Here is a 9,218-nt window from a genome sequence, read left to right as displayed (position 1 = left end):
CTTTCACTTTCTGTTTGCTTTCAAAACAGGGCAGCACAGAAGCCACTGATTTTCCTTTAAAAAGGTATGGAACCGTGCCAAACATTTCCTCCTGTTTCCTGTGCAAATCAGGTCTTCTAGGAAATGTTGGGGATTTTTCACTCTGAACTGAAAATACTATCTGACATAATCAGACTTCACCTGATTTTTTGCACAACATGCACTCTATAAGGTGATTAGATAAGTTTTAACTTTAGCTTCATAGAACTGACTATGGTCAGCATCTAACTAGAACTGCAAAACAGGAAGCTGCATTAGGTATAAAGTACAAATATACAGTGATGTAGGGTGGCAATAAAGTGCAAATGGCATGTTATGAACAGTGCAAATACAATTTAGGCTTGGAAAAAGGAGTGCATATGAGCCTTGTAGATATGGATTACAGTAATAAAGACAGTACAGTGCAAACTGTTTAAACTATTTATTTTTGCATGTCCAGACAGGGATGTGCAAACTGCGAAACAAACTGTGTAGTGCTCTCTGTACAGCCACAATGTGGTGTTGGTGTATAGGGGATTAGCTGCATTGTGAGGAGTTTAATATTTTGATTGCCAAGGGGACAAAGCTTTCCCTTAGCCTCCTGGTAAGGCAGCGGATGCTCCAATAGAGATTCTCGGATGGGAGAATAGTGAACAGTCCTTGATGATAACTTTCACCCTCTGTAGACAACATCTGTGATGGATACACCAATCAGCCATAACATTATGACCACCTGCCTAATATTGTGTTGGTCCCTCCTTTTGCTTCCAAAATAGCCCTGACCCATCAAGGCATGGACTCCACTAGATCCCTGAAGGTGTGCTGTGGTATCTGGCACCGAGATGTTAGCAGCAGATCCCTTAAGTCCCGAAGTTGCGAGGTGAGGCCTCCATGGTCCCTCCTTGGTGTTTTATGTACCAACATTTAGCAGCTGCCAAAGACGATCTACCAGCTCGAACTGTGCTTAAGCAGCTGATTTTAGTAGCTCGACCATGATAAAGTTTTGAGCACTCAGACTGACGTGCAAGTTAGTACCTATTGCTCCTTCCGCCATGAACACCTACATAACGCGCATGCACCAAGCAGAAACGAGCGAGAGCGTGAACGCGCAGTGTAAGAAATATAGCATTATCTGTCATTAAACACAACCGAGAGAGGATTCTCGAATTATAAAATATATCTTGTCTTTATTTATATATATATATATATATATATATATATATATATATATATATATATATATATATATATATATATATGTTCGTTCATCCCCAGTTTTCAATCAACACAGGAGCGCGCATTTATCTCAGAAAACATAGTCCGGTCACGAGTTAATTAACGCACGTGGAATGGTCCTGATTAAACAAGCAACCAACGCGTGCAGAACCGGAGCCTGGACGTTTCGTGTAGTTACACACAATGCCATTTGTCAATGTCAATCCTTATTTAGTCTTTAGACGTTCACCAAGATGTCGGAGCTCCTTGAGAAGTTTATTTCAAGATGCAGGTAAAAACTTTCTATTTTGATATATGATATGAAAGCATGAAAGTTAGAACGTTATCATTCTAGATAACTAGTTTATTTTTTTTATTTTTTTTTATTTTTTTTTTTTACAGGATTTGACGGAAGGTGAAAACGATAAACAGAAGAGCAATGACATGGACGCTTGTGGCGTTCATAACCCGTGTGAGTTTTTTTAAATGTCTTTTTTAATATTGTATATGATGTACGATATTGTAATAAATAGTTGGACCAGCTGGCTCGAACTGTGTGTTTAGTATCTGGACAGACCCAGTTAGAGCAGGGTTTATTGATGTACAGGTCAGGGACTTGTTGCTCCGTCCGCCATGAACACCAGCGTAGAGCGCGCGCACGCAGAAACGAGCGAGAACACAACGCAACTAATGTAGCTTTTTTTTATTCTGAGAAACCCGAGAGTTTTATTTCAGGATAATATGTAACTTGACCCTATCCTTTCTATTTTTATCACATTAAATTAGCTGTTATGGCGCGAATGATATTTAGTTAGTGTACATGTATCAGTGTAGTTATATATCTTAGCAGTGGTCCTGCTAGCAAACTGCACTGTTCTACTTAACTAACTAACTAACTCTCTTTTCTGTGTATTGAAACAACGACTTGTACAAACAAAATACATATATAGTATATATGTATAGCAGGCCAGACACTCAATTCCTGGACAGACTTGGACAAATGTTCAGATTTTTCATTGCAGTAGTGCTTTTCACAGAGCCGTGTGTGATTGACTACAAACATCGAAAGAGATCACCCAGTGTACTTTATGCTGGGAAAAGGACGGAGAGGTAAGATGTTTTCACATTTTTAAATATTTAACATTGTGTGTGTCTTATATACGTGTGTGTATATATACCACAATTAGCCATAACATTATGACTGCCTGCCTAATATTGTGTTGGTCCCCCTTTTGCTGCCAGAACAGCCCTGACCCATTGAGGCATGGACTCCACTAGATCCCTGAATGTGTGCTGTGAAATCTGGCACTAAGATGTTAGCAGCACATCCTTTAAGTCCTGTAAGTTGTGAGGTTGGGCCTCCATGGATCGGACTTGTTTGTCCAGCAAATCCCACAGATGCTCGATTGGATTGAGATCTGGGGAATTTGGAGGTCAAGTCAACACCTCCAAACTCATTGTTGTTCATTCCTTGAACTACTTTTAATAGATACTGACCACTGCAGACCGGGAACACTCGACAAGTGTCCAGTCGTCTAGCCATCACAATTTGGCTCTTGTCAAACTCGCTTGCCCATTTTTCCTGCGTCTAACACATTAGCTTTGAGGACAAAATGTTCACTTGCTGCCTAATATATCCCACCCACTAACAGGTGCCATGATGAGGTGATAATCACTTCACCTCTCAGTGCTCATAATGTTATGGCTGATTGGTGTATATGGTGCATGCATATTGGTAATGGTCAGATGTCCACAAACTTTTGGCCAAATTGTGTACTAGTCTCAAAAGTATGGTGCAGACTTACTTGTTTATAAACACAGTTTAGGTTAATGAAAAAGACTGCTGGGTTTTAGGGTGCATTTAAACAGGTATTTGAAAAAAAGCATATGCATGCCATCTAAATTTTGGTCACTGCACCCATATTCCTTTTTTTTTTTTTTTTTTTTTTTGAAAGTTGTTTGCCATGCTTTGTCTCTTGTCAGATACAGCTATTCTGCTAACTAATCGTGGGCGTCTGTGAGTTCATGGATGTGGAGTAGGGTAGTTGGCGCTTTCCTCTGAGTGTGTTTCTCCTTCACCCTCCCAGGTTGTTTGATAGAGAAGATTTGGCTGGTGGGAGGAAACTGGTATGTCTCCCATTTATGGCGCATGGATTAAATAGACTTACCTGTTCTTAAACACTGTCTAGATTAACCAAAAAGACTACTGTGCTTTTAGGGGGCATTAGATGGAACTGATGTGTACTAGGCACAACATGGCTATTAATTATGTGCCTGCCATCTAAAGTATGATTATTGCACCTATTGTTATATTTTTTAATTTTTTTCCTCAGATATTTGTTGGCTAAACTTGATACTTTCTCTTTCCTGTCAGATGCAGCTATTCTACTAACCAGTCGTGGGTGTCTGTGTGTTCATGGATGTGGATTAGGGCAATTGGCGCTTTCCTCTGAGTGTGTTTCTCTGCCCTATGAACCATCATGAGCAGCAGTTCGAAAAGATGTGGTGGCCGGCTTCATGTGTTTTAAAGCATGTTATCCTTCACCCTCCCTGGTTGGTTGCTGTTGTCTGATAGGGGAGAGCTGGTGTCATAAGTATGGTACATGGATTTAAACAGACCTGTGTGTTTTAAATACAGTCTAGATTAAACAAAAGACTTTTGTTTAATGTATTTGTATTAGACAGATGAAAGAATCAATACTGATGTGTACTAGGCACAACATGGTTATTCATTTTTGTAGTGTAAAGTTTGGTTTAAGCACCTATTTATTTTCCATATTTTTCTTTTTAGAATTTTTTTCGGCATGCTTTCTCTCTCGTGTCAGATACAGCTATTCTACTAACCAATCGTGGGCGTCTGTGAGTTCATGGATGTGGATCAGGGTGATTGGCGCTTTCCTCCGAGTGTGTTTCTTTGCCCTATGAACCATCATGAGCAGCAGTTTGAAAAGATGTGATGGCTGGCTTCATGTGTTTTGGAGCACATTCTATCCTTTACCCTCCCTGGTTGGTTGCTGTTGTCTGATAGGGGAGAGCTGGCTGGCAGGAGGAAATTGGCAGGTACCAATTTGGGGAGACAGAAGAGGGTAAAAATGTATGGTCCATTTTCCACCCAAACTCTTCTGGCAGGTATTATTCATATAATGAAGTGAAACACTTGTATAAGTGCAGAATGTTGTAAACTGAACATTCTACAGTTTAAAAGATGAAAATATCAAATTAACTTCTTCCATTTATAGTAGTAGTATAGTACCAGATGGTATCAGTTTCACCTTTTGTGATGCATGATTGGGCATCACAGACATCAGTTGCCCATTTTAAAGCGGTTAAAATTAAATCATTACAAGGAACTCTCCAGAAATGTAGGATATTGTGACCTCTTCAATCTTATATTAACACTACAGGGACCTCCTTTTCTGCACTTAAAACCCTTTGGCATTCAGTCATACATGAGCATACAACTGCTGCCCCAAAGAAAAGACAGCATTGTTTTTTTGACCGAGCAGCACTGCACACTGGATTTTTTTTCCCTTGCAGTCACCCTCTCTTATCTCACCATAAACAACAAACAGAACTGACTCATCTTTCTTTTCTGTTATGTTATATGCCATTTGCACACTGTAAGAAGTTATTTAACCCTAACTGATGCAGTAAGTAGCTTCTCAATTCTTGCGTCTCCTGTGGTTGTGGAAAAGATGTTACTCTCATAAGAAAGTCTAAATTATTGTCCTGCATCAAGCAAAGAAAATAACTAAAGAGATTGTTGAAACTACTAAAATTGGGCATTTCCACATATAGAATGTGAAAAGAACTCAAGGGATTGGTACAAAACAGCTGTGTAGCCTTAAGAAAACCACTTATTAGTGAGGCTAATTGCAGGGGGAAAGGCTTCAATTTGCTAATGAACATAAAAATTGGACTATAGAGCAGTGGAAAAGGGTCATGTGGTCTGATGTATCCAGTATCCTTGTTCAATATTGATGGGCATATCAGGGTAAGAAGAGAGATGTACCCTTCATGCCTACTGCCTACCATGAAAGGCTTTGGGGCAGTGCTATGAATGGGAGTTGCTTCAGTTGGCCAGGTTCTGAATGTACTGAAAAACCATGTTTTTCCTTCAATGTATTTTTGTACCTTCTCCAATTGCAATGATCTACTGCAAGATGCTGATGCCAGGATTCATTGGGCTCAAATTGTGAAAGTGTTTCAGGGAGCTTGAGACATTTATGCACATGCATTGGCTCTAGACTTAAAACCCCATTCAGAATCTTTGGGATGCAATAGACAAAACTTTTAAGCAGTAGTTTAACACTCCCATCATTAATAAAAGATCTTGTGGTAAACGACTTTGGCATGGCACGTTTAGTAGCAGTCTACCCAAAACTATTGGAACAGATGGTTTTAAAGTAAATAACACTTAATATTTGGTAATATTAGCTGGTGACCTAATTACCTCACCAAACTGTTGCATTCTTTGTCATGCTTTTACAGGCTTCCACAGCTGCTTTTAGTTGTTTGTTTTAGGGGGTTCTCCCTTCAGTCCTTGAAATGTGTTTTGGGTCATTGTCTTGCTGCAAAATAAAGTTCTGTCCAAAGGGATTGGATGTACTTTTCTGCATATTGGCAGACAGAATGTTACATCAACAATCATTAGTGAGCCTGTTCCCAATGCAGTCATGCAAGCCCAAGCCATGACACAACCCCCACCATATTTCATAGATGAGCTTGTATGTTTTGCATCATTTGCAGATTTTTTCTTGTCTACACTTTGGTCTTTTCATCACTTTGTAGGCATCATTCTTGATTACAGATCTTTTGGTAGCTCATCTCTTTACTACTTTGTGAATTTCACTCTGCCCTTCTGATGCTCACTGCCAATGAGTGATTTACATAGTGTGGTTTGGCCTCTATGTTTCTGCTCCTTTATATATATATTTTGTGAATAGCGGATAGTTATCTTTACCCCTGTTATTTGGAGGTTGTTTTGGGGGCTGATTGTTTTCTTCATACTGATATTGTATTCCTTGACCAAACCGTTAGATGTCTGGTTGTTAGCAGATCAGCGCTTTTTTTCTTTTTCAGGAACTTGTAAATTGTTGTATTGGTTATGCCCAATGTATGTTCACTGGCTGTGATTTTCCTTTTTTTTCTCAGCTTTAAATTGACTTTTCTCTCATAGTCTGCCCTCTGGTCTTAAATGCACCTATGTATGCACACAAAACTGTGTAGAAACAGTTTCGGCCTGGGTGAGCTGGAAAAATGATTTCGGGTTGTATTGTCTGCTGGATCCAGAGGGTAAACAATTAAAAAATTAAATTAAAAATAGTCTAATGCATTTAGGCTGTGCATCTTTGTATGGGCAAATTACAGTTTGAATATGAATTTTTCATGACTTGTTCGAGCAAATGTTCAAATATCGGTTAAAAAGTGACAGTGCTATCAGCCGCAAATGTTCTCCAGTGTGTAACAAAGCAGCAGTGTCCCTGTTGTTCCAATACTTTTTGGAGGAGATGGTGAAATGCATTCTAAAATACAATCATACATGCACACAAAACTGCTTAGAATCAGCTTTGCCCTATGGTATGTTTGAAAACCCAGTATAATAACAAAGTCGTCCCTGGGTGGGCTCGAACCACCAACCTTTCGGTTAACAGCCGAACGCGCTAACCGATTGCGCCACAGAGACATCTGAGTCCAATACACAGCACAAACACACTCAGATGAGTCACAGCTCAGTTTAACACACTCAGATGAAAATGCTAACAGACTCAGATGAGTACTGCTGAGCTAAGTCTCTGTGGCGCAATCGGTTAGCGCATCTGAGTGTGTTAAACTGAGCTGTGACTCATCTGAGTGTGTTTGTGCTGTGTATTGGACTCAGATGTCTCTGTGGCGCAATCGGTTAGCGCGTTCGGCTGTTAACCGAAAGGTTGGTGGTTCGAGCCCACCCAGGGACGGGCACCTATTTTGTTAACTTTCTTCATTGTTTCAAAAACAAAACACCATAGTACGTTGAAGGTCAATTAATTTTGAATTGTTTTTAGAGAATTTAATTTGGTTACTTTCACATAGTTAATTAATACTTTCACATATTAATTAATCATGTCCTTTACAGACAACAGTCTGAGGCACATGCTGAAGACAAAGAAACACTACCCTCGAAAGGAAACACCCCCCACCACCAAAAAATACCCATGTTGAAGTCAATTGTTAGAGGGAAGACCACAATGGTAGATTTCCCATGTTCTTTTTACAATATTTGTTGTTATATTTTACTATCTGATCTGGGCTGTATCAATGTGAAAAACTATGGCGTTATAGTACTATCGTACTATGGTTTTTGTGGGTGCCCAAAAGCATGTTGCACAAGCCCGGCTAGCTCAGTCGGTAGAGCATGAGACTCTTAATCTCAGGGTCGTGGGTTCGAGCCCCACGTTGGGCGAGTCACTTTTTTTTTCCTTTGTCAGCTTTTCAAATTTTTGTGCATGTCTGACTTTCTTTGTTCAAAAAAACACCGTATGGTTATATGATATATGATATGATAAAATTACACTTTACCTAAAATATAATATTGAAGATCTGTCACATTAAAAATGGGAACAGTCCTCAATTTTATTCTGCCACAAGGCATGCAGCGTGTTTGGTGCGACACTGCCCTGCTGTTTTTTTAATGAAACCTTTTTTAAAGCTTATTTTTGGTTTAAAGTATATTATTTAAGTCGTTTATTTGTTGGAAGATAGCCCCACCATATGGTGAAATGTCCACATTACAGCTCCATTCACAAAATTTTCCTTCCGTGTACCGTCGTGTAGTGACGTTAGTTATCACATGACCAAATAGCCTCCTGTTTGTAACGTGGTAAAAACACTATATTTAGAATACACAACGTAGGTGATAAAGGTTTGCTGGGTGTGGTGAGGTATGGAGCCATGGTAGGTGGTGGAAATTGAAACATGTGAAGGCTTGTGGCAGCTTTGTCTCTGTGGCGCAATCGGTTAGCGCGTTCGGCTGTTAACCGAAAGGTTGGTGGTTCGAGCCCACCCAGGGACGAAGAAACCTTTTATGAAGGTCAAATATGTTCTGGCCTATACAAAGTCATACTTGAATATTTTCTTTTCCCACCTTTTGCTTTGATTACAGACCACTGTAAGTCTTTTCCAGCACATCCCAAAGATTCTCAATAGGGTTAAGGTACAGACTCTGGGGTGGCCAATCCATGTTTGAAAATGATGTCTCAGCTCATCCATTGGTTGAAAAACCTGGTTATTCAGTTTAGTCAGATAATCAGCTGTCCTCAGTTTTGGGCACATAATGTTGTTGAACTCACTAAAAAATTGAAGCCTTTTTTTCCGATTAGCCTCACTGTTAAGTGGTTTTGTTAATTACATAGCTGTTTAGTCCAAATCCCTTGAGTTTTCTTTGCATTGTGTGTAGAAAGAAATGCTGTGTGATCTCTGATAACAATCATTCAAACAATAACAATTCTGACCAAACTTTCTCCTCAAAGATTATGGTTCATGACTATCCTTCCAGGTTTTTAATAATGTCTTAGGTAGTTCTTAACCCAATTTTTTTGTGTTATTTTCTTTGCCTGATGCAGGCCAATAATTTAACCCTTCTAAAAGAGAATAACGTTGACACGTTGCCACGTTTTTGTTCAAGAAGTCTGAAACTATTAGGGTTAAATAACTTGTTGCGAGCTGAAACATATTAATCACTGCAGTAAAAACGCAACGAAAGGCTTTTACCTATTGGCTTAGTTAAATCTAGGTGCTCTGGTTTTGTCCAGGCAGTGTGCATGCATTTGAAACGTACAGGTTGCAGTCATTTACACAGAATAAATGTGTGTTGCTCAACATGGCATTCACTTCAGATTATATTTTACACATTGTGACTCGGTTTTATCTTGTGAAATGTTTCAAATTAAAAGGTGTAATTGTGGGTGCAGTGAAGCAACTACAACTATACCATCCAATAAGAATTT

General features: G+C 39.3%; 4 non-coding genes across 4 annotated transcripts; 3 read left to right on the top strand and 1 right to left on the bottom strand.

The window, feature by feature from the left end:
* Nucleotides 1-6,845: 6,845 nt before the first annotated feature.
* Nucleotides 6,846-6,919, bottom strand: trnan-guu (transfer RNA asparagine (anticodon GUU)). The gene has a single exon. It is a non-coding gene; the product is annotated as a tRNA-Asn (tRNA).
* Nucleotides 6,920-7,116: 197 nt separating this feature from the next.
* On the top strand, nucleotides 7,117-7,190 carry trnan-guu (transfer RNA asparagine (anticodon GUU)). The gene has a single exon. It is a non-coding gene; the product is annotated as a tRNA-Asn (tRNA).
* Nucleotides 7,191-7,602: 412 nt separating this feature from the next.
* Nucleotides 7,603-7,675, top strand: trnak-cuu (transfer RNA lysine (anticodon CUU)). The gene has a single exon. It is a non-coding gene; the product is annotated as a tRNA-Lys (tRNA).
* Nucleotides 7,676-8,210: 535 nt separating this feature from the next.
* trnan-guu (transfer RNA asparagine (anticodon GUU)) lies at nucleotides 8,211-8,284 on the top strand. The gene has a single exon. It is a non-coding gene; the product is annotated as a tRNA-Asn (tRNA).
* The last annotated feature ends 934 nt before the right edge of the window (nucleotides 8,285-9,218 follow it).

Source organism: Hemibagrus wyckioides, linkage group LG07, assembly GCF_019097595.1.
Source record: "Hemibagrus wyckioides isolate EC202008001 linkage group LG07, SWU_Hwy_1.0, whole genome shotgun sequence".
NCBI classification, from domain to species: Eukaryota; Metazoa; Chordata; class Actinopteri; order Siluriformes; family Bagridae; genus Hemibagrus; species Hemibagrus wyckioides.
The sequence above is the reverse complement of the archived record's forward strand: the minus strand, read 5'-3'. Positions and strand labels throughout refer to the sequence as shown.